The sequence below is a fragment of the Rhinatrema bivittatum genome, chromosome 17 (genome assembly GCF_901001135.1).
Source record: "Rhinatrema bivittatum chromosome 17, aRhiBiv1.1, whole genome shotgun sequence".
In the NCBI taxonomy this organism is placed as follows: Eukaryota; Metazoa; Chordata; class Amphibia; order Gymnophiona; family Rhinatrematidae; genus Rhinatrema; species Rhinatrema bivittatum.
The window spans coordinates 7288635-7314125 of NC_042631.1; the positions used below are offsets into that span (position 1 = coordinate 7288635).

Consider the following 25491-nt stretch of genomic DNA (forward strand, 5'->3'; position numbering starts at 1 on the left):
GGTAAATGAGAATAAATTGTTTACTCTTTCAGATAATAGAAGGACTAGTGAGCACTCCATGAAGTTAGTAGGTAGCACATTTAAAACAAATTATAGAAAATTCTTTTTTACTCAATGAACAATTAAGCTCTAGAATTCATTGTCAGAGGATGTGTATAACGCAATTAGCTTAGCTGAGTTTAAAATAGGTTTGGACAAATTGAAGTCCATAAACTGCTATTAATCAAGCTAACTTATGAAATAGCCACTGCTTATTACCGGCATTAGTAGCATGAGATCTATTTAATGTTTGGGCATTTGCCAGGTACTTGTAACCTGGATTGGCCACTGTTGGAAACAGGATACTGGGCTTGATGGACCCTCAGTCTGACCCAGTATATCAACTTCTTATATTCTAAGTTCATTTGCACATTTCGGTTATCCTGAAAAGCAGACCAGTCTGGGGCAGAGGTCTAGAGAATCGCTTTTTTAAATGAAACAGAGTGAAGCTCTGTATTATATCCAGTGCTCCACTAGAGCCCGAAGAAGCAAGAACTTGTGGTCAGCAGCAGTGAGGGAAAGCAGGGTGTAATTTCGTTTTAAACCTCTTCTACATGAGTCAGATTAATGTGGAAGCCATACCTCAGTTGCCCAATAGCTGAAACCTGTAAAGTGTGGGTAAAGATTGAAACTAACCTTGGCCATAAGCCACAACACACAGTGGTGCACCATAGGTATGCAATGTGCTCACCACCAATGGGCTGTGGCATCCATCCCGTCAGTGCTAAACACAACCACAACGAAAACACAGAAAGAGCAGACCTAGCAGGCTCGAAAGAAGACAGTGTTTCCCCCTGCTACTACAGCGCATGCCTTTTACCAGCAGTACACGGGACACTAGCAGATCAGACGTGAAGATGCTGAAACACAGAGCTCACCTTTTCTACCGGTGGCATTTACTCTGATAATGTTTTATAGTCTTTGCGGTTTTATGTTGCTTTTAGCTGGCAATATCAATAAATAAATAAATAATGCAATGTAAACCTTCCTGGGCTTGGATCAGAATCTGTTTCTGGCCCATTGTGCATTAAAACTGGATTTGGTTTTTTTTTGGAGGCTGCCTGGTGATACCCTAGATTGGTTCAGATCAGATTTTATCCTGGACAGCTGAGGGTTAACTGATTCCTCCAGGTAGTGGCTAGGCAGGAACTTTTCTTATGAGCTTGAAATACTCCCTACCGCATCAAGGATTTCTGGCAGCAGGAGGCTGTAAAACATTAGGAGAGTAAATCAGCCCCATCATGAGTCAGGTAACCCATGAGGACTGGAAGGGCAGTCGGAGTTATCTTGGGTCTGAGCAAGTCCAGTCACACTCACTTGAGATCAGTCCATGGTACACAAGGACAGAGAAAGTGAGAAGCCATTTCCTGTCTAATGCAGAACAAATGCACGTAAGCTCACTCAGTTGTACCTTAACAGGTTAATGTTAAAAAAAACCCCAAACCGTCTCATAAATCACAGCACCCTGCCATACAGGTACGTACTTACAGGTACAGTGCGCTGTCACTTTCCAAAGAATCAGCGTCTTTTCTGGGCTACACAAACTCCCTTCTGCTTCAGCAATCGACCTGAATGGCAGCTGTTAGTGTAATTCTCTGGGACTCTGTCCACAGCTCACAGAACAAGTGATAACTGCTGGAATGACAGCAGGGAAGAAAAAGTATCGCTTATTATTTAAAAAAAAATGTTCTTGGAAATTGAAGTCATTAAAGAAATCATCAAATGTTGGTTTTGTTTATTGGGCATTAGAGAAACAGGGGCACTGTGACAAACAGAAGAAGATCTAAAATGCACACTGAGGACCCACAATGGTAGGCAAACACCAAACTAACTATCGGGACTGGAGGCACACCAAGACCAAAAATGGCAAACAAGTGATGTGGGTGCAGAGGTGTAATAAGAGTTAGCAAAAGGCTTTGTAAACATAACGAGCGTCATTTCATCTTCCATTATTGTCCGCCAGCCCTTGCACTCTCTCTCTCTCTGTAACTTTCCCTTTTCACAGATCTCCTCCTCTTTATTAAACAATGCATTGGGAATCTCTCTGATTTCAGCTGGTAACTTCCACACCCACGTCCTCCCACACCTCAAAAGCACCTTTTCCCCATTCTGAACGGGTGGGCTTCATGGAGAGGACACTTCCGATGCTGGGCTGGAGGATGTATGACTGAAACCTCAGCTGGACCAGTGGCCAGAGGGTCCTCTCACCCCCACCCCCATCCTCATTGTAATGCAACCTGGGATTCACTTCATCTTTTGCTGCAACCTGATCACCTTGTTTCAACCCCATGAAAGCAAGCTCCGGAAAGTTAGTCAAGAAATGTATTCAATTAGTCCAACGAAGAAAGTATTTCACCTGATATTTTTTCTTGTTTATTTATCTCCCTCCACTTCTGCAGAAATTCTCCCACTGACTCTCTGCGGGTCCGATTCCTGAGGGGTTTTCACCCAGCACCGGCACACTGGAAACTTCCTCGATGAATCAGGCCTTGCAGATACTTGCGCTATTCAACAAGGGGACTGTTGAGACAAAAAATAATAATAATAACAAAAAACACTTAAATCCAGAACTCAGTTTAAACCTGACCTGAAGTAAATATTAAAATCAGAGCTCAGTGAAACAAGTCAAAAGATGCAATCAGGTTGAACTTGGCTTTGAATCCATTGGCTGTGGCTTGAATAAATCAAGTCAACTTGACCCCCTCCTCCAAACCAGTTCCCTCATCCCTCCCATTAAAACCTTGCTTAATTCTACATCCATGCATCAAAGCACTGAATACCTACTTGGAAGTACAGACAAAGCTGTGTCTGCACACTTTCACCCTTTCTACAGAGAGAATCACACGTTTTCCTGCCCCCTTGTCTGAGGACGACAGAACCACGGATGCCAGTTCCATGATCTGGTTGCTTAAATTCGACATCATCCACCTTTAAGGGGACCCCGCTCAATACCAGGCTGAATCCAGCTCACGCTTCACATTCACAGTGTGGATCTCCAATGGGGCTGTGTGTGTGAAGGCTTCTACCTTCATCACAAAGTCCCCTCTCACAGTGGTGGTTGTTCCAAAGCAAAGCGTTTACTATAAAATGTCTTCAACACAAATATTTGGCACATGGCACATTTTTTCCTGATTGTATCCAGAATACCAGTGCTGGAATAAGCATAGCGGGTTGTGGTCCCTTTTCTGCAAGCTCTACAGGGATGCCCTCATTTTCTTTCTAAAATTTAAGTTCCCTCTGCAGCACTAGTGCTGGCTTTCTAACTCCCCCAATAACCCTCTGTTGTATCTTTTTTCAGTGCTTGATCTCTGCTTCTCTCGCCATAGACGTCTTGGACAGAGCACTGGATGGACAATTCTCTTGTTTCTCCTTTCCAACAATTTGGCAACTGGATCGTACCTTGGTGTATAAGATGGGCTAGCTGAGCTCCTTTTTATCCTCTCCAGATCAAAACAGCATGCTCACTGTTAAAGGCCTCAGTTCAACCTGGAACTATAATCGGTATTTTCTTCCCTTGAAGACTTGCCCAGGAGTGAGAGGTTTGTTCCCTCAGAGTGAGGAAACTCTCCACTCCAGATATCAACCCAGGAACAGAGAGCAGTGCAACCTAAATCCACCGCCACACTGTGTGGCACCAACCTGCAATCCACCAGGACTCAGAGGCAAGAGGCCCTCCTTCCAGTTCTTCCCTACAATCTTCCCTTGGGTCGCAAACTTGCACCACCAAGATCAATTCTATGGGAAGGGCCACGCACTGCACTTTCCAACTGCAACATGTTCTCTTGTGGGAGGGGCACAGACCCTGGTGAAAGGGTCCATAGGCCCCTTTACATTGCCATCTTTAGAATGCGAGACCAGCAAAGTTTCGTTTGGTCAAACAAGAAGGGTCTTCTCATAGGCAAAAGAGATCAGGCTAACAGAATCTACTGCTACTATTGCTGAACACTTTTCTAGTGCTACTCAATGTACACAGCGCTAGCTATTTAATATTCCTGCAGGCAGTCAAATCTTGCTCTTCTATGAAAGTATTTGTTTGAGGTGGGACTGTTTATGCTTTAATGTAGTTTGGCTTTTTATTTTATGCTTTGTCTTGGACTGGTCATTTATCTATTTTGTGAGGAATTTATATGTGAATTTTTGTTTTTGAGTTGGATGATTTGTTATTGCTTAAATGTCTGTCTTTGTGGGGTGCGTTGAGTGAATTGTCATAACCTTTTTCTATTTTTTTTATGTTTTCTATTATAATTTGGTTTTTTAAATGATTTTTATTATATTTTATGCTTTCTCCTGGAAACAATTTTCACTTGAACCTAGCTAATTTATAAGCAAATAAGCAAACTCAGTTTCTTTGGAATTCTCTAATTCCAGCACTTCCAAATTTGGATACAGAATATGGATATTTTCCTTCAAAATTGAAAATGCTATTGGACCCCTATTGTCATTTTATAGATAAAATGGTTCCCAAACTTGTTCTGGTGGACCCCAGCCAATCTGGTTTTCAGGACATCAGCAATGAATATGCATGAGATAAATTTGCATGCACTGCCTCCACTGCATGCAAATTTATCTCATGCATATGCATTACAGATATCCTGAAAAGCCAACTGTCTGGTGAATCCTCACGACAGGTTTGGGAACCACTGTCCTAGACTTTTTCCCCCTAATTGTTAAAAAGTGCAATGAGGACACCAACCCACCCCTTGAACCTCAGTTACCAATCCTCTTAAAAATAAAAGGGTTCCGTTTGTTCTTCGGATCGGATAATCTGCAGTTCTAAGGTTCATATCACAGAGCCGCTCTGACCCTATGCAACAATAAAGTTGCACAGCACGCCTAATCCGCTCATTGGCCAATCAAATGGTCCGACTTAGGATTTCATTTTCTAACAGGAACCACCACCATACGTATTGCAGTATTAGGAAATTTCAGCAAAAGCAACTTGGTAGCTGGGTTTGTCAAAATAATGGCGTGCAATGTACGGAAGAAAGGAGAAGGGTGCAGGGGGATAAGTGAAACTTGGACGGGCTGCTATTCTGAGCCACGGACAAATGCTTTTACATACATACATACATACATACATACATAAATAAATAAAGCTGTAGGTCACCCTGCACAGAGGGAAAACACAGGGGCAATGTCAGAGCAATATTCCCTTTATATTTTAAATAAGTTCCCAAGATCTATTGCTATATGGACACAAGTCATGATATATCTATACATCTATACTATGTATCGCAGCCTCTGTAAACATTAACAAAAGCTTATTGTACCACATTCCTATTTAGAAATAAATTACAAACATACAAGATAGTACTGGCTTCTTTCTCTGGGGTTGTCTGTTATAGGTTGGTGCCCATGATCTGTCTTTTCAGTTCTGAGACTCGGGTTTAGTTCAGGCTTTGTTGTGGAATGCAGAGACTTAACCGTGTAATTTCTGGGAAAAACCGATGCGCCCAGAAAACAATGTCCTCTTTCAGCTCTGTGCAGGCACCGAGCAGAAGACAGACTGGAGTGCAGAACATTACTGAAGCCTTTGCAGAATGAGGCAGTGTGTGTTTAAAACCCCTGTCATTTCAGTGTGAATCTTTTTTTTTTTTTTTTTCAATCAGGTTTATTATAGCCTCATTTACAGCCATACACTTTAGCACTGGAAATGCTACATGTACATTAAAGATGTTTACACAACTAAAATATGTAGATGATGTGCAAGCAGTAATGATCTCACTAACAGCTGTGCCCTGTTTATTCTTTCCATTCTAACACTGCCCTCAGGAAGTGCCATGGTTTAAGCTGATCCTATGGATTATGTCTTTTAATAAAGGTGAAGTGTTGCTTTCATGGCGACGGCTTTGGAGTTGACTGCATAAAGTTCCGTTTCATAACAATAGAAGACGGGCTAAACTGGCTGAAACCAAAGGTCCATCAGAGCCAGTTCTTGGAGGAAGTGCCCGAGAAGCATTGGCATGTGTAAAGGGTGCCCATCCTCTGTCCTCCCCTCCCGCTTTCTAGCAATCATGGATGACCTTCAGAAGGGCTTACAACAGCATCACTGCACAGAACGGATCGCATACGGAACCTTTCCTCGTGCCAGAACTGAAGCTGCTCTTCCAGCATGAAAAACGAAGCAAGGAAATGGTGCTAAGCAGGCCAAGTTACTTCTTGTGTAGTCAAAATGGTGCACTTGAACTGAAAACCATAAGCCTCAGGGAGAGGAAGCATAATTCTGTTTCAGAAATGATTGATCACCATAAGCCTGCTATTCTGACAGAGGTGGATATTCTATGCAGAACGTCTGACATCAGTGTTCCAGATTCATTTTGTGTTGGGGCTTGGACTTATCCCAATCTTGAAACAAGTCGGAAACCTAGGTATTATTTATCTTTCCCATCTCAAATAAAAGCAATAACCATTACCAAAAGCTCCTTTTTAAACTTCAGCTGCTACAAAAAATTAAAACCTTTCCTGGGTCACAGTCCTTCAAGCTGTGATACTTACTGGCCTGTACTACTGTATGTACTGGGCTTCCAGCATTCACTCTAGCAGCACTGCAGACTAGGGATGTGAATCGTTTTCCTAACGAATTGAAATATCGTACGATATTTCTAAATTTGTTAATATATCAGGTAAAAAAAGAAATGATCACTTTTCCCCCCCAAAGCTTGGCTTCTGTTCCAGAAGGGAAGGTTTACTGCTATGCAGTTATTATTTTGTTGTTTTTAATGTATTTTATGATCGTTTATTTTGAAACCCATCTAAAATAGGTGATAGGCAGATAATAATAAATATTTTAAATAAACAAACAAAACCTTTTACTTTACAATATTCTATCAGTGTATTATGATTTAAAAGACTATGGAGTAGATTTTAAAAGGTATGTACGCGTGTCCATGTGTGCACAGTTCCCAGCATACGCATATGGATGCACGGATTTTATAACATGTGCATGCCAGCCCGCACATGGATGCATGGATTTTATAACATGTGCACGCCGGCATGCACGTTATAAAATCTGTGGCCTGCATGCGCATGTGTGGGCAGCATGTGCAGGAGGGTGAATTTTAGCAAATTACAAGTGGCGGCGCAATCGTATAGCGTACACGCAGAAACAAATGGTATGCACATATATACTCGGTGCATACATTCACATACACCATTTGTTTCTGCATGCACGCTATTTTTAGATATGTGCATGCAGAAACAAATGTGCATGCAGATATGTGGCTGAAACGAATCAAACGAATGGAGCAATGAATGAACATGCCTATTTCTAGACTGAAGCAGCCCCTGTTGCTATGAAGTAGGCATTTTTAAAGGAGAACTTTTTTATGTAACAAAAAAACAGATTTCTTTCTTAAAGGCCAAGGCAGAATAAAGGAAAGGACTGGAACTTCAAAAATAGACTAAAAAAAATATACCTTAGTAATAGAATTCTCGCAAAATGCCCAATTAGGGCTATAATTATATGAAATGGTTGTACTGTTTGTACTGTCTCAGACTAAATACTGTCTTATATGCAATGCCTAGAGAGAAAAACAGTACAATGATGTTACAAACATCTTTTTGGTGTTAGATCCTTTATTATGTGTAGTTTTGCAAGGGAGGAGATGCCCAGTTGTGCAGGAAATCTCAGCAAAAAAACCCCTAAAACTATTTCAGCAGCTGCTCACAATTTAATACAAAAATGAAAGAGGAATGTACAGAAAACACAATCCTGATACATTTGCATTAGTTTGCTGAGACTCCTGCTGAGCTTGAGAAATTAAAATCAAACATTTGCATATGACTTCATTGATTTCTGATGGCTTGCATATTCCATCTCATGGCTGGTTTTAGGAAATGGAGCACACGTTCTGGAGTCTAAGCAGGGCAACACCTGAGGTTAGACAAAAGAGCCTCCCAGTCTACCAAGCAGCTGTGAAGTGCAGCGCACGCAGCGCACACAGCCAGCCATAGTGCAAGCTGCCATAACAACAAGCATGAGAATGCTCGAGGACGGCTAAGCAGGAATGATGTGCAAGCCACTCACCGCCATGCAAAGGGACCCGGCTCAGGCACTCTGCTCCCCAGCTGGGCTGGAGCTGGGCGTGAGGCGAATGAAGAGTCGTGGTGCTAGATCCTGGCCCTGGAGAGGCAGGCAACTGCGCTAAATGAAAAACTGCATTTTTATTAGGAAAATCAGCCTTTTCAAAGTGCAAGAGAGGGTACCTGTGTTCTGTAAAGTTCCTTAGCCTACAGGGACATCAGAGCTTATGACATAGGTACAAATCAATTGCCAGTAATTAATGCCACCAAGTATATATAAATATAAATATATAAATATATACACACACGCACACACACACACAACTTGAGAAGAACGCCTTCCACAGCTGGCCTAGCGATTTAAGAACTCTTTAGTTTTTTAATTAAGGACAACTTCCAGTGATTACAGAGCAGAGGTCCTCCCCTACAAAAGGAGCGTGTGTGTACATCACAAACAGGGTCCTGCACGACTGGCTCCTCCAAGGGTCAATAAGCGCATTGTCCATAATGGTAGCAACAGGAAGTGTCAAAATATTCTGCCCCAGATCAGCTTCACCGAGTCATCACCAGCGTCAGTAATGAAAGATGCATCTCCTGCAGCAAGCTCATCTTGCATTTTCTCTCTCTGTCCCTCCTAATGGCAGGGATTGTGCTGCCGTGACTGCAGAGGCAGCCCTCCTAGAAGATGGTCGCTTTGCATGTGTAGGTCATTACTGCCACGAGCTGAACGGCTTCCCTGCACCTGGGCTTGAGGTTAAAAAAAAAAACCCACCACTGATACATCATTGGAGTACAGACACAGACTTCTGTTCCTTCTAGAAACTCAATAGGGAAGAGGCGGGGCCAGGATTGGCTGAATATTCCCAATTCACTACTTACTAAATAAAATAAAGTACATTTGTTTCTTCTTCTGTTTGATGTATTTAATTTGTGATCCTAGGCAGAGCAAACCTACTCTTCATTCTAATGGTTAAGCAGGCTCCGAGCCTCTTGTATGCTGCATACGCTTTGCAAGGAATGAAAAACTGCTTTCCATTAAGGCAAATATGGAAAAGTGAGAGCTTGTATTAGATCTAATGTGTTTTCCATTTGGATTCCTATAATGCTTAAATTATGCCCAGGAGTGGCGAATTAAGTTTTGAAAAACAGGGAGTGATTTGGCAAAGCCACGAAGATGAAGTTCTTTGTTTCCAGCCATTCAAAAGGAGAGAAAGATTTTTTTTTTCTAGTCTTAACAAAAAGACAGTTGGGATTTGATCCCTTGCCTGATCATAACTTGAAATTTATATCTGTAATCCCTGCTCCCAACTTCTGCCCCGGCACAGGGGCTCTCTGAGGAGCTCATGGACAAGCACAGGACCCCATGCCTCCCGGGGGTTTCTTTTCACAGCGGAGGAAAAAAAAAAAGAGTCATTAAAGGCCCTTAGGGCTTTCTTCCTCCTGAAACCAGTCCAGTAAACCACAAGCCACACAATAGATGTTGTCCAAAAATAAACTGCTTTGCTGGTCACTGACTGCAGGAAAAACAAAATCCACACCCAGTAGACTGAGGTTCGGTCTACCAATCAGTAGAGAAACTCCAGCAGCACAAAAGAGAAACTCAAGTCTCTCATGGGAGGCAAGTGCTGCCACCCTGGGAATCCCCTTCTCCTGGACACTTCCACTGGTACAGCCAATAGCAACTGGCACAGTCCTCGGAGTAAGTCAGTAACATCAAAAGCCGACATTTTCCCTTGGGCTGAAGCTCAGGAAACAGATCTCCAAGCCTGGCAATCTTCACTGAACTCCAACCTCCCATCTGAAGAAATCCCTCTGTACTGGGAACCCTCCTTCAGTGCCTCGGCAGAACCTGATCCCAGAGGCCTGGACACCCCAATACTGGGCCTCATCCACCTTGCTAGAATAGGAAGCAGGCCCGGCCTCTCCTTCTGGAGAGAGTGCCCTCCCCCAGCACCAAAAGAGGAGGAAACCCTGTTCTCACGCGGGCACGCCGGTCACCTACCGCTCCTCCTCTGACATCACACACTCACGCAGTGTCTCTAGAGGCCACTGCTACTCTAGTACGGGGCAAATCTACTACTCTAGTGCACATGGAACCCCCTTCACATATGCACTGCAAACTGAACCTCTTTTCAGTTCCCCTTTATTAAATTACGCAATATTCCCTCGTGAGACATTCCAGGAACATAGAAACAAAGTTGAAAATCTTTGTTTGCAAAAAATTAAAAAAAGCGTCTTCCTAGAAAATGGATGGGAATCTGTCGTAAATAGGGCAGAAAGAGACTTTCTAAAAACAGAAGTTTCTTTGCGGTATTATCAGGCCAATATGTCCTTTTATAGCACATCAGGGGAACAATTTTTAAAGGGATGGAGGAGCAGCAAATTCATGGAAACATCCAATAAGTGTCTGGCGCACTCAATAGGCTACCTCAATGGGCAAATGTTGAGATCCAGTATAGTTTCCATGTTAAGTACCTCAGTGAAGTTCTATTTCCTTCATCCAGAATCACGCAAGGTATCAGCCCGTGGGCTCCCGGAAACAATGTTGAAAAGATTATTTATGAAGAAGCTTTTTTTTTTTTTTTTTTAAATTAAACTAATGATTTTACGGAATGAAATCTCTTGAGGAAAAGCAATTCCTTTTGGGAATGCTAGGTACCGAGAAAAGCATTGAAAAGGCTGAGAGAGAGAGAACAAATAGAATACAAAGAAAGATGAATTTGAAAAACCTCTCTCTCTCTCTAAACTAAACCAGGAAAAGTGAGAAGGGAAAAGCACAGGCATACAAGGCTGCTTAATTATTGTCTGCAGCAACATCATCATTATCAAGAGGGTTACAGGACAATGCTGGCATGAAATATCATACCGTTCGCTGAGCTAATGCTCTCCCATGGTTGATCACATTTCTCTCTTCTGAACTGTAATCAGGTCCTGCTATGATCAATACTTATTTGAACTGCAAATTATCAAAGATGGATTACTGATTGTTAAATACATTTTAATAATGAGGCTTCTTATTTTGAAAGGATAGTTGGTATCACCCTTTCAGAAAAAGGAATCTGCAATCTAGTTCTGCTTATTCGTTAGTAATTAACTACAGTTAGATAAATTACAGCCAAGTCAAAGTAACTCCTTCATAGTGCACACAGAGGATTGCATAGCACGGAGACATTGTTACTGTCGAGTGTTGACTCCATCCGATGTAGTTTTGATAAGGGTACAACATATATTATGGCGTTACTCGATATCTCTGCCGTGTTCAACAGCAGTAATCATGATATTCTGCTTAATCACCAGAGGGAAACTGATATCTTAGGCTCAGTTTTCCCATGACCTATTTGACTGTGTGCAACAGCTTCCTCAAAGTAGTATAACCTGATGACAGGAGTTCCACCTGCACTGACCACGATTTTCTTCAATATACAGTACATATGACTACATTGTTAAATTATTGGCTGGATTGGTTATTAATTTTAAACTCTCTGTTGATGATGTTCAGTTTTTTGCACCCAAACTCTCTTCATGGAACCAGTAAGTTATTGAATATCTGTTTCTCTACCATTCAAGCCTGGTAAACCCATAATCATTTAGCTTTAAATACCGATAAAACAGAAAGTTTGATCTTGAGTAGATTTCCATCTGATGATGCACCCATAGTTTTCGACCTTGCAGGTATTGACATCAAGGTGTCATCTTTTGTCCAGAATCTTGATATTATCTTAGATTCAACATAGTCTATGAGGTCTCAGATAAGTTCTATAATAAAGTTCTCCTTCGCCAAGCTACAGATGCTCCAGAGACCGAAGCCACTGTTACCAGCTCACGATTTTCAAACTGTCATCCAAACACTGGAGCTAACCGGGCTTGATTACTGCAATTCTTTGCTTATTGGCCTTCTGCAAATCAATTGTGCACTTTACAAATAGTGCAGAACTCTGCTGCAAGAATTATAAAAGCTCTTGGTAGCCATCATCACATTACGTCAGTCTTGTGGTCTCTTCACTGGTTGCCAGTAGTTTGGCAAGTCAAATATAAGATTGTAATATTGGTTCACAAGCTTTTAAATAACCTTGGATTAATTTGATTCTTAAGATCTACACTCCCTCTCGTTGGCTTCGTTTTGCCAATACATTTTTGCTGGTTTCTTCCTTTTGGCTGATATATTTGGCTGATGCTGCTGAGCGTGAGACCATCATTATGGAATGCTCTCCTAGAAGCTATCAGGGATTTGACTTATGCAACTACTTTTAAAAAGGTGGTGAAGAGGTGGGCGAGCGAAGTTCTCTCCAGCTTTCTTAATTGGTATCTTTTAAAGTGGAATCCTCTTATTTTAATAGTTTTTAGGTATCACTGTTTATATTAATATCTTTTAGAATGGATTCTTTTTATTATAGTAGTCTCTAGGTGCCCTTATTCTTATACACCGTATTATTTTATGTTTTTGTCATAGTTATGATTTTACTGTTCTGATTTTACTTTGTTTTGTTTTTTTTTTTAACTTATTTTATGCTTTTGTTTTATTACGCATGTTATTCAGTAATCCACCTTGAATTTTAGATATGTGCGGATTATAAATTGTTGAAATCAATAAACTCATTCGATATCTATTTGTGTTCATGCTTGCACTGGTAAACCAACGACTAGCATAGCAGCACCTGAATTCCAGCTACTGAAATTTGTGTCCGTATCGACTGCTTTCCATCACAGGCAGTGCAGAGTACTGACTTAATCAGCTCTGGAGGAAAAAATATCTTCATTGTAGCACAGAATTGCATTAGAGAAAAAAATGGAGAACAACCAACCTGAAAGCTGATTTACTAGACGGGCCCCAGAAGATGAGGAAATAGCTGCCTGGAATTTCTTTCCATTTTTTAAAAATTAAAATGCTGCGGGTCAGTTTATCTTTAGCAGACTGGGAAGCAAGAAAATAAAGATTTCCCTCCTGAGGTGGCAGAGCCGAAAGTAAGAAAATCTTTGTTCACGGTGAGTTACCTTCTTTATTGGTTTTCCTCCATGGATTATGAAGTCTTTCATCCTTAACCACTCTGCGGATTTTATGCTATTGTGGATGTCTGCTTGCAAAAGAAAAGTGGTTGTGTGCCCGTGTGAGGCAGTGTACAAGAAACTCTCTCAGACTACCTTAAAAGGACCGGGCACAGCTATCTTATCCCACAGGGAATCCTGGGTGAAGGAAGGAGCCCCTCACCAGAGTATAAAACCCGGGGGAGGAGAGAGTCCCACCATACTAGAAGACCTGCTACGTTTAACGTTTGGGACTTGGTGCCTCCAAGTGACTGTCCTTGCTTTGTACTAACCTTTGTTATTTGTGAGATTCCTGAAGCCAAGGTGAGCTGCTTAAGTTGTTTGGTTCTGCTGTTCATTGCGCCTTTGTTTGTTTTCATTGTAAATGAACTACACTTAAGGAACAGCCAAAGTCTGCCTCCTTTTTCCCTCCAGCTGCTCCCGCTCGAGTTACCCCGGTCCGCCTAAGTGGGATTTGATGTGCATAAAATTATGCCCCCAGAAACAGATTTGGAACCAATGATAGACTTTTAAAACCTACTCTGAATCTCAGACTGGCCTCCCTAAGTGAGAATTTGGGATGTGTAAATTCTTTAGGTCTTCATTTACCCAGATTCACGACTTAGAAACATTTCCAGTAGAACATTACTTTCCAGTTTATGGGAGAAATAACCCAGCCCATCCACTGTTTAAAAAAAACAAACCACGATTTAGAGGCCCTGCACATCTCTGGGGAGTTGCAAAAACTCTATTTAGGCATTTTATATTCAGTCGTTCCAAATGGAAGATCACAAAGCTTTACAATATCAGCATTCCTATTCCTGGTCAACAATCACATAATGTGTCTTTACATTCACATTCTAGGCTAAAATCACAATACATAAGTTTATATAATTTTAGACCTCAAGCTGCTTAGGCCCACATAATACCTTATCAGCTTCATTTTAATATATAATTGGCCCTCATAATCCCTAGCTTAACTTGCAGAGTCAGTCTCATGACATCACCAACATCTGAAATTGAGCATAGGAAGCACCTGAGAACTGCCCCACTTACACTAGAGCAATGACTCTTATTCTAGAGCACAGATGGCTAACACTAGAGCAATGACTCTGTTCTAGAGCACAGATGGCTAGCCCTGGTCCTCAAGAGCCACAAACAGGTCTAGTTTTCAGCATACTCATAATGAATATGCATGAGATATATTTGCATGGACTGCCTTCATTGTATGCAAGTATTTCCCATGCATATTCAGACCTGTCTGTGATACTTGAGGACCAGAGCTGCCTATCCCCATTTTAGATAATACTTTGTTAGGGTTTACTAAAGATGTTCTTATAAGGCAAGCGCAGTCTTCCCAAAATGTAGCACTGGCACTTTAAGATCAGCTTTTGTGAGAGAATCAAGGCAGTTTTTAAAAATAGGGGAAGGCTGTTAAAACATGTTTTGGGGGGTGAGAGGGGCTACCAGAGCTTTTCCAAGCCACCTGAGCTCTAATCTGTATCACCCGCTTACTGTTTCAACTCTGTGTTCTCCTCCAACTGGGGCCGTCCACAGAGTGCCAAATATTATAGCAGTCTGTGATGCAGACACAGGGGCTTAGCCAAGAGCCGCCACATTCATTTCAGCTGGGCTCTGAGCTGGATATTTATGTCTAACCTGAGTTTCCAAGGCAGAATGGCACATGTACTAACTCTGTGCAACAGCTCACCATGCCAATATTGTTGTAACTCTGGGATTTAATGTTAGAGTCAGTCTGGCATGAAAGAGTTAAGCAGCGTGTCATGCCTTTTTTTTTTTAAATGTGTCTGATTCAAACTAGAAGCAGGAAGGAAAAAAGTTTTTATTACAGAAGAAGAATAAATGGTGGGAAGCCAAGATGGCCGCTGCCTGAGAAGCAAGTTGAGAGACCTCTCTCCGCATTTTGCTTTCCTAACTTTGCATTATTTTGTTTCAATATGTCTCACACAAAGCGAAAGGCAAAGTTAAGGGAGAATAATGTCTTCTTCTCCCCCCTCGCTGGATTTCCAACAGCCGAGGGCTGAGGGTTTTCTTACACTTCCCCCCCCCTCCCCTGCCAATATCGCCGGTAGCGATGGCCGAAACGGGGAGCGATGTTCAGCGAGCGCCGGTCCCCATTAAGTCTCGGTGTTCCAATAATGCCTTCACCTCCATTCAGCACTGTAGCTGAACCGTTTCCAGCTGTACCCACCGAGGGTGGTGGAACCTTGGCGTTCGGAGGAGCGAATGTAGGAAATGAGGTGGTTCCACAGACTGGAAGTTTGATCCTTGGTGGAAGGTCTCCTTTTACTTCGGAGGTTTCGATTTTGGAGAATCCCCTGGATAAGCCTTCTAACCCGACTCTTCCTGGGAGTATGGAAAGCGATGATATCTCTAAGAGCAAAGGATATCCAGGTATGTTCACTATTTAAGACTGTTTTGTCTAAACCGGCAGCGATAACTCTTGATGCAATATGGAATGTCCTGGTGTCTTTGGAATCTGCTATTTCTTCATTAACTACTGTTACTTTAGACAATAATCGTCATATTTCAGCGACAGAAACTATGGCTTTAACCCAGAAAGCTAAACTTGAAGTTTTGGAAATTCGAATTACTTCAGGTGAGCAAATACAACATAAACTGGTTCAATCAGACGGTTTATTCTAAGAAAATGGAGAACGTCGAGAACACTTTGAGAAGTTTGAATTTTAGGGTTCTCAACTTCCCAATTATTAAAATTATTTCCTCAATTGATTTTTTCAAGAGCTATTTATCTCAAATTCTTAAGATTCCAACAGACGCTATGCCAATTATTACCAAAGCTTACTATTTGCCTCAAACTGATCATGGAACGACTGGGAATCAGTCTCAAGATTTTCCCTTCAATTTAACTGATTTATTTGAATCATCTCAGGAGATTGTGGTCTTTAATAGGGGGAACTTTGCTGGTTTCTTTTGCTTTTCTATCAGATAGGAATTCTGTGCTTGGATTTTACTTCTGCAATCGTTTGCAGCTGTTTTATGGTCAGAAAATCTGGATTTATCCAGATATTAGCAGAATAGCTCAAGAACGGAGAAAAAATTTCTTTCAATAAGATCTGAAGTGCTGTCATTGGGGGGACTCGTTTTTTATTGAGATACCCGTGCAAATGCTTGGTGAAACATCTTGGTTCCGACTATATTTTCTTTCAACCATCTCAATTGCGATCATTCCTTGACTCCCACGCCTAAGATACTGCTCTTATTTTGCTTTGTTTTTAGGCCGATGCGGGCAGATAGATTCTCAGGTTTCCTTTCACCGTTTACCATGTATTTTTTTTTGCCCTTTTTTTCTCCTTGGTTCCTCCTTTTTCTCATTATTTTGAGATCTGTGAAGTGATACATTTAACTATGCTTGATTATTTTTCCTTTTCTTTTTGTATTGTACATCTCTCTTTTTTCTGGTACAAGTTGTGTTTGATCGTAAAGTTAAAAAAAAAAAAGACTATATAGTATTTCTGCAGCCCTCAGAGTCTCTCCCACACATTTTTAATTCATTCAGTCATTTGTAAAACAGTTACTATTAGCTTGTTAATTAAGGGCTTAATTAAAATATAGTCTCTCTGTTGGCTTTTTAACAATCGGTCCCCTCCTTCTTTCCATGTGGGGTCATTTTTAATTTGTTCTGTTATCGCCATACTTTGGATATTTTGGGCAACATGCGGTATAGGGTGTGTGATCTACTTAGTTATTTAGGAAAAATGTGAAATTTATGTTGGAGATCTTTCGGCTCGAGTCTGCCAGGCTGTTGGTCATTTGATGCACCTCTCAAGGTTTAGTTTGAAGTACTTTCCAGAGCTGCAGAGAAAGTGCACGGGGAAGCCAGAAAGGTATCCCCATGGACTAGTTTTGAAAAAGATTCCCTGGAGCGGATAGTTTCCTACATTCCTTGCTTAGGATTGTGAACAGCGCAGCAGCACGCCCGTTTGCATCTAAACTGAGGGAACTGCTGAAAGCCAGCCAGGAGGAGCTTACATTTTTAAGTGGTTCAGGGAAGGAAACCAAAGGCATGAATTAAAAGACAGATGCACATTGACGCTTTCCTCAAGCTTTCAGCTAGAATAATTAAGAGAGAAAGCCAAATGCCCTCCCCTCCCCCCCTATCAAAAATGTCATGCAAATTTATCAAAATAACTGAATCCTGGAACTAGAAGGAAGGAGGTTGATCTCTGAGAACAGCATCCTCCAGCACTGTTTAAAGACAGTGTGTGCTGTGTGTGCAGACGCTGTCACATGTTTAACATTTCAAAGCCAAATTACTATTGCTTTGAAAAACAAACCCACATGATGGCAAGGACCAGTCAGCAGAAGTGAGGGGGATCCACAAAGCTGTTTCCCTGGTTAAATTAACTGTGCAGTAATGGCTTATAGCTACTTGGAACTGGTTTGCAGGATAATGGGTTTTTGAGCCTGGATCTTTTATGTCATATTGCTTTTAGCTTCGCCCTCCTGTTCAGCATCAGGCGGTGTGTGCCAGGATGGAAATGAATCAGCCCCCACCACTGCCAGCATCTGTACAGCTGTCCTGGGCAAGAGATTTGGGTTTGCAAGATTTTATATGGCTGCAGCACCAGAGGAGCCCAGAACAGCTCAGGGTCTGCCAATATTAGGTGGCAGGAGCAGAGTCCCTGAATTCAATTTAAGGTAGAGAAGGAGCTCGTTCTCTGTTCTCATTTACAGCAGGCGCTCAGTTCCCTGCCCTCATTATACAGGAGCAGATCAGTTCCCCCTTTTTGACAATAATGTTAAGATAAAAAGAGAACAGACGTGATAAACTGGTAACGGAGGCTGGTCTGCTGTCTGGGCAGTAGCACACAGCCCTGGGGTCAGCTGGTTCAGGGGGGTGATCTCCAGGTAGCGTTCAGGCTCCAGCTAGTGCTGAATGGCGACCCTTGCTGGCTGCTTAACGCTGATTGCCTGAGGGATCCATGGTGCCTGCCAGAAGAGAACTGCAAATGATGGGATCTTCAAGGTGTTTGGGTAATTGCCAGATTCTTGTGGCCTGGTTTGGCCTCTGTTGGAAACAGGATGCTGGGCTTGATGGACCCTTTGTCTGACCCAGCATGGCAATTTCTTATGTTCTTATGTTCTTAAGGCTCAGGGCATCTCATTCCAGTTAGGGCAAGATCTGACTGTGTTGGAAGCACCCAAGGACCAGAAGGAAACCTCCAGGTGGAAACAAAATGGAATGAAATCTCAGGGTTTCACATTCAGATTGCATCTGACGGGCAACATTCCCCCGTTCTGCTGAAGCACCAGGGAAGGGCAGACGGCAACCTGGGAGCACGGGGTGGAAAGGTTACAGGACAGTCTCTAGTATGAGCATTCCTTAAAGAGCTACTCATTTAATTTGTTTTTTAGGAGGGGGAGGGGGATGCAAGGGCAATGGCTTCCAGCAGGTCTCTGCAAACCTCCTTTCTTCTACTAACGTGTCACCCATGGAGAAAGCCCCTTTGAAAATTTCTCCTCCCTCCACCAGTGCGGGGGAAACCGGGCTGCTGGAGCAGGGGGCCCCCCACTCCGGCATAGTATTTCCAGGGAGTTTAACTCCCCATGCTCTCGTCCCGGCTGGAATTTTGCACCTACCGGGCCCAGATCTTCACATGGTAAACTCCATAGGAAGCTTAAAAATTAGCCTCCTGTTCCTTACTCGGGTGATGAGCAGAGAGTAACAGGAGAGCACCCCCTTCCCTTCCCTCCCTGTTGTCAGCACTAGCAGCGCACCTGGCTCTACTGAACTGTACAGCAGCCAAAGGAAATGTCCAATCAGCAGAGCCCCCTCCCAGTTTGGGAATTCATGGGCAGATGGTCTTAATAAACAGCTGCCATAGTGGGGGGGGGGGCGTCATGTAATATGCAAATTAGGGGGGTCACACCAACAAGGAGGCACTAGGGTCGCTTGCGTGACCTTAATGACTCCTTGCTAATGAGACCCCGCGGCGGCTGCCGGTTATGAAGACCGACGCCGGTAAACTCGTGTGAGCGCACTGAATTGCATCGGCCCCTGAGAATGCACAACACTGGCTATGACCTGCACGGATAGGTCAATGCCTACACCTGGACAGGTAGAGGTACATTTTTACCCTCTCTGAACTGCTACACGTCCAACATCAGGTCGCCACCACAAATCAAAATAAATTTAATTTCGTTTTTTGTTTTTCGCTTCATTTCCTTGTTGTTTGTCCTGCCATTTTCTGTATTGTTTCGGGTTTTTTTTTGCTTTTGGTGCATGCTATTTGCAAACAGCACGTGAAGAATAACAGAAACTAAAGACGATTAAACGTGTTCATATTTTCCCTGCCTTCGACATTTCCTCTCTCCTTTCAAACAACTGCACATCCCTTAACGGAGCACTAATGAATGAGCAGAAGCAGAAAATTACCCCAAAAAATGGCAAATCCTACTGAGTGATCAAAGCTGTTGCTATTCCAGTTCAAAGTGAACCTTGAATATTAGTTTCCAGTTTCCCATTGGGATTGTTCTTACTAATTTTGGTTAACAGTATGTGCTGATGTAAGAGGAGAAACCACAGCCTTCCTGCTACTAAGCCCATCCCAAGAGCCGGCGTGACTCACTCGCTCGCTCTTCTCTTCCAGCGCTGCCTTCTCTGCTCTTCCTTCATTGCCACATCTAAATTTCAGTTCACTTTTCTGCTCAGCTTCTTTCCACCTTGGTTCCTTAAGGGGCAAGGGCTTCTCAGTTGCTCCAGTATGTCGGGGTGTGAGCACAGGAGGGTGGGGGGAAGGCCACAGTTTGCCCTTACGAAATGTTTGGGGGAAATCGGAAGAGTTCCACTTAGGGCAGGGAAAGCCTTAAGAAATGATTTTTAATTAATTAATTAATTCAACTCATCGCCTCTCAAGAACCACTGGGCCAGTTTTAATAAAAATTCGGATCTGGTCCTACTGCATAAGGAACTTATGAAATTGTGATTGCTCCTGTGTAACGATTACTTGGGGTGTGATAAGTCCCAAGGGCACACAATCTCATTTATATCTTCAGGGCTGCTCAGATTAACCATTCACTCCCACGCTGACTCTCAATCCCTGGGGGGGGGGGGGGGATCCTTGTTCTGGGGGGACGCTCTTGCTTATGACCCAGATGATGAAAGGTCACCCGTGTGCGCTGTGCTTTAAGTACTTCTCATGAGGTGAGAGGCTATAAGAGCTCAGACAGGACCAGGTCTGGGTGTTAACGTTTACTGATTCATAAAGTTAAATAAAGTCCATTCTCCAAAATGAGGAGAGTACATCTGACTGCAGTTACAGGGTTTCTCTCTGGGCAGGAAGGTGTCCTTATCCCGGAGGTCATGGTGATTTTTAACTGCACTTACTCTCCCAGCGGCTGTGAGGGAATCCTAGTGGAGGGGGGTCCCCTTCGCTTGGCAAAACTCCCGTGGACACCCAGCCTGTCCTGATTCCTTGTTGTGAAGAGATCCGCATGGGGTCTCCTTCTTACATATTGTGTTAATGCAACTCTGTCACTGCTCTCTGCCTCAACGGCAGGGAAAAAGGGAATTGGACTCAGAGAGCAACCAACGAGGGACCCCACTTTTACGTTTGGGAAACTGATAAATATGGGGGGTAGTTCAGTGCGGCAGATACTACCTTATGCTTGCTGGGCAGACTATGTAGACCGTTCGGTACTTTTCTGCCGTTGTTTCTCCTTCCTTTAGTGCTGCTTTTCTTTTATCCTTAGCTGTTACTTAGGTGATTTCTCTTGTGGAAAATTCAGGGGATCAGGCTATTACTTCTGTACTGAAATCCCAGTGTGGAAAGCAGATCCAAAAACCTCCCCACTAACTCAAAGTCCAAAATACTTACAGCTTAACAGGATACTTCTTCTTAAACTGGGGTTCATGTTGTCACAGGTGCTTGCCACATTCAGGGGGTGAAGGGGCTCCCTTGAGTACGGCCAGCGAGGATGACTTTCCCCAAAGAAGCAGGGTGAACTCAGTTCCTTCCAAATTTAGGACTCCTCTAGCCTTCGCCGTCTCTGGCAGCAGGATCCATCACTGGTGCTTGCCCACCTAGGGTTCGATCCCCTGCCGAGAGCCCTTTTGCTCCTAAAGGGGATCAAGGCTCAACAATCTCTCTCTCTCTGAAACTTAACGTGAGAAGGACCCTCTGGCAGGGAGTGCACAGTGAGGTATCCCCTGTGGGCAAGGCCGGGAGACCCCAGCAGAGTGTGCATAAAATACATCTTTACTCTAACTGGACCCGCTGAGCGTTAAAATGGCAGGGCAGAAGAGCACTGAGTCACCCGATCCAAAGCCTCCTGGTGGGAGGGATGACTCCCACTGCTAAGGGCAGGGATAGTGGCATCTAATGGCCAGGCCGGGAGGGTCTGCCGCAGCTCCTTACTGATGACACACAAAGGATCTCACGACGCACCTTTTTAAGATTTAATTTGGATTCATAGCTTTTCGTGCCTAATTTTCAGTCTCTGGCTGCCTCCTAGAGTCTGAGCCCAGAGAATAATAGACCAGAACAGTCGTTTTGTCTATGAGATCTATTTGTTAAGCCTGGCCCTTTTGTTTGACTCTGTTTTTGATTTTGGGTGTCTTTATTTGTACCCCGGGTACATGGGGTAAATAAATCTAGGTGAGACGAGGGGCCCAGACGAGTTGACCCGATTGCACCCCAGGAACAGATTGGGTAGAGCCAGGATACATGGAACAGCTGAAGGCAGAAACAGTAATGGAATTCCGGGAAGCCTGGGATAAGCAGAGAGGAGGATCCCCAGAGAGAAGAAGTGAGGGGAGTCTGTGCAGTGCCTTGCAGTCCTCATCTGCCATCACACTCTAGGTTTCTAAGGTTTTCCCCTGCTTGCCCAGTGAGGTTTTAGGGCTTGTCAGTGCTGGCAGAGTCTTAAAAGAGGAAGGGAAAGCACCCGGTGGTAATTTGTCCTGCTTTTCCGAGAGTTGCTGCTGTTCTCACTTGCAGCTTCACCCAGTTAGAAAACGCTATGTTTACATTGTGCCACCTCCTGCTGACGTTTTCTAGCATTTAAAAGTAATAAAAAATCAAGAGCAGGAAGCTCCTCCTATGAACACAGCCAGGTTCTCTCGTGAAGATCCTTTGGCATGAGTGCAGTCCCAAGTGGTGTCAGTTTCACCCTCAAAAGGCAATTCCCAATGGAAAAACAAGTGACTGGGTACAGCATATCCCAGGACAGAGGGAGAGATCTGCTATTCTAGTAAAATAAGCGTAAAAATATTAGGATAAATGTGGAAAAGCTTCTTACTGCAAGAGACTAGAGTAGCTTAGCTTTCCGGGAAAAATCACATTGTTATTAATTTGATCTTCTAAGTTAGTCACCTTCTAATCTACAATGGTATTAACTTATCACCTGGTTCTGCCATCATGTATCTGCTCCTTGACTTATTTCGCTGCCTGTTCTTCCTACGATCTGTTAATAACCAGGCACATGTTATAAAGGAAGTTTAAAATCATGTCTGCAGAGTAAAGTGCCTGCTGTTTTTTTGCATGAAACCTACGCAGCAGGCTGTGGTTTTTTTCCTGCGGTGGTTTAAACAAATCATTGTGACTTATGATGGGGATTTGCGGCTCACTGTCCACCGATGTTCAAAGGTTAGAGGGGCTAGAAGCTCCATGGGTAAGAAGGAGGTTCTTGCCCCTTACAGGTAATACGTCCCACCTCCTCTATATCATTGGAATAGGTGTGGGGGAAAAACCCTTGAACAATATCTGAGAGGAGACCCCCTTTCCTCCAGCAGTGTCCGAAGCTCTGCCAGAAACAACTTTTCCTGTGGTTGCCGTCCTGCTGAAAGTGGATTCCTCAAGTGACTTGCTTTTAGAGTGAGGGTCCAGGCTGCTACCACTGGCCTGACATTCCTTGCCAGCCTCCCTCCAGCTAGACTAGAGGAAGGAGTAAGACCCAGCGCCCTGTTACCACCTGCTCCTCCTTGGCAGGATTACAGCTAAGGCTAATCCTCTGGCTCACTGATAACACAGGAGGGCAGAGGCACGTGGTACTGACTGTTCTTGCATCGCATTGCTACTCTCAAGGTCTCCCACAGGTTGGGGGTTTGTTTTTTTTAATTTATTTATTTAAAAATATTGATAGCCTGCTTCTCCATCGTTCGGAGTAGGTTACAAAAAGAACACATCATAAAGAAAAACATAAGATCATAGAGAAAAAATGACTGATATTTCTTGTGGCAGGGCCATATTTGTACAGAAGAACCTGATCTGTATAAGACAGATCCCCATGCACAATGACATATTTATGGTATATGGACCTACATGAAATCACCTAATCATTAATGCCATGTAGAAGCCCCAGGGGCACTGCTCTAGCCCCAGGGATCAAGTGCCCCTAGATGTGTTCTTGTGGCACGAGAGGCCAAGGTCCTATAAATAAATAATATACTAGCTGGTCATTGTAGATTTGCAGGAATCCTGGATAGGAGTGATTTTCTTTTTTTTAAGTATTACATACCACAGACAATTCACATCAAATGTGTTAGAAATCTACAAATTTGTAGCAGTTTGCAATGTGAACAATTTTGGTAGAGCCCTGCCTCCACAACAGACATTATAGCAAACCAAATAAGCCCCAGGCATATAATTCCCACAGTCTAGTCCAATCATTCAGTAAACAATTATTTGTGTCCCATGGCTCTTCCTTTATCATTGCTTATTTATTTATTTTAAGTACAATCATCTCTGAAAAGAGGATTTTTCTATAGCTCCATTTATCTGGCCAGGATCTCAGTGTTCATTGTAAAACACCAGTTCAGCTCCTCTGGGATGGAGAGTAATGCAAAGGGACCGGCACGCTTCCTGGCAGGTTAGGTAGGCGAAAAAGAACAACAGTATTGATCTACTCACCTTTGCAGAAGGTTTGTGCTGCAATCAGGACTTGTGTTTTGGGTTTTTTTGCAACTGGTTTCATCCTCCTGCTCTGGCCATGGTCGTTACATCATGGTTGTTCCCGATGGATTTGGGTGGCCGGGCATTAACCTCCCCCTCTTCCTATATTGTTCAGATTCTCAATCTCTGCCAAAAGACCAAGGAGGAACCTTAATTGAAACCCTGCACTTTGATTTTAGCCAAAAAAGAGACCAAGAGCGATGATCCAGTTTATTCAATGGGAAGATGTAGAAATAGAAGTCAATAAACCAAAAAAAAGGTAAAATTAGTTTCAGTAAAAAGGTATCACCTTACATAACACATTTCTTGATTAGCTTCCGGGAGCTAACGTTCCCTTCCTCAGGTCAAAACAGAATGAACAGCTCATAGCCAAAGATCTGAAGAGAAACCAGTCACCGTCTGGAGTTAGGAATATTGCTCCAAGACCCAGGCTCTAAGCATGTATTTAATAAGCAGCAGGCCGATACAATATCAGCGTGAAGACACTTGCATCTAAACTGGGCACACGTTTCTTGAATCATGCCTGAGGGATTTTGGATGCACGTCACACGCGCGTTGAAGCGTGGGGGTAAAGCCGCGCACTATATTGCATCGGTCTTCAGGATCCTAAAGTAACACAGGAGACCTGAAGAGGGTTAAGCCTGCACTGGAAGAAAAAAAAAAAAAAAAGCAAACCACAAAGCCGATAGTGTTCCAGGAATACCCTCTTCAGACACCTCAGGGGAGCAATTGGCACTGTGGTTAAGAAAACATCATTTGATCAACATTCGGAGTCCAGATTTGTTGCCATATGGCAGCTGTCCCCAGGAGGGAGGAGGCACGGGAGGGGTCCACGAGCAGAAGGGAACAAACAGAAGTTTTCTGTTTCCACCAGCACAAAATATTCAGTAAACACGAGACAGCCTGGCATCCATAGCAAGCAGTACAGGGTAGCCTAAATAATTCTCAAATTATGACAATTCGGCTTTATTTTTGCCCAAAAGTTGAAACAGAGAAACTATGGAAAGGGTTGTGGTACGATGCTGGTGGTGATACAGGAGAGCCACCATCCCTCACAGTGTGAGTATCTGTAAGGCCCTTTTTTCTCTCCCAAACGGCCATCGCTGAAGATAACCTTCCTTTTGCAGGTTATCAGACTTGTGAAGCACCAAAGCTGCCAGTCAAATACTCTACCCTTGAGGTGGCTGTGCACATTTCTGTAGTATTATGTTGCATGATCAACTGGGATTCTCTTAATACACATTGCAATTATTATTAATTATTATACACAGGGGTAGTCTAGCTCCTTTGGGATCTACCACCACTCCCATTCCTGTAACTGCCGCAGCCCTTACTCTGTGTCACCCGCTGTTCCCTCTAAGCTGTGTGCATGCACAGGGGTCACGCACATAGCAAAACATAGCGTGAACAAGAAATCCTGATACCGTTTGCACGATGCTGGCTTGTAGTGCACAAATGTAAGCTTGGTCTA

General features: G+C 43.2%; 1 long non-coding RNA gene across 1 annotated transcript; it reads right to left on the reverse strand.

The window, feature by feature from the left end:
• Positions 1 to 1551: 1551 nt before the first annotated feature.
• LOC115079170 lies at positions 1552 to 24127 on the reverse strand. Its single transcript, XR_003853207.1, has 3 exons — positions 23979 to 24127; positions 2396 to 2559; positions 1552 to 1674 (listed from the first exon to the last, which is right to left on the reverse strand). It is a non-coding gene; the product is annotated as an uncharacterized LOC115079170 (long non-coding RNA).
• Between the last annotated feature and the right edge of the window lie 1364 nt (positions 24128 to 25491).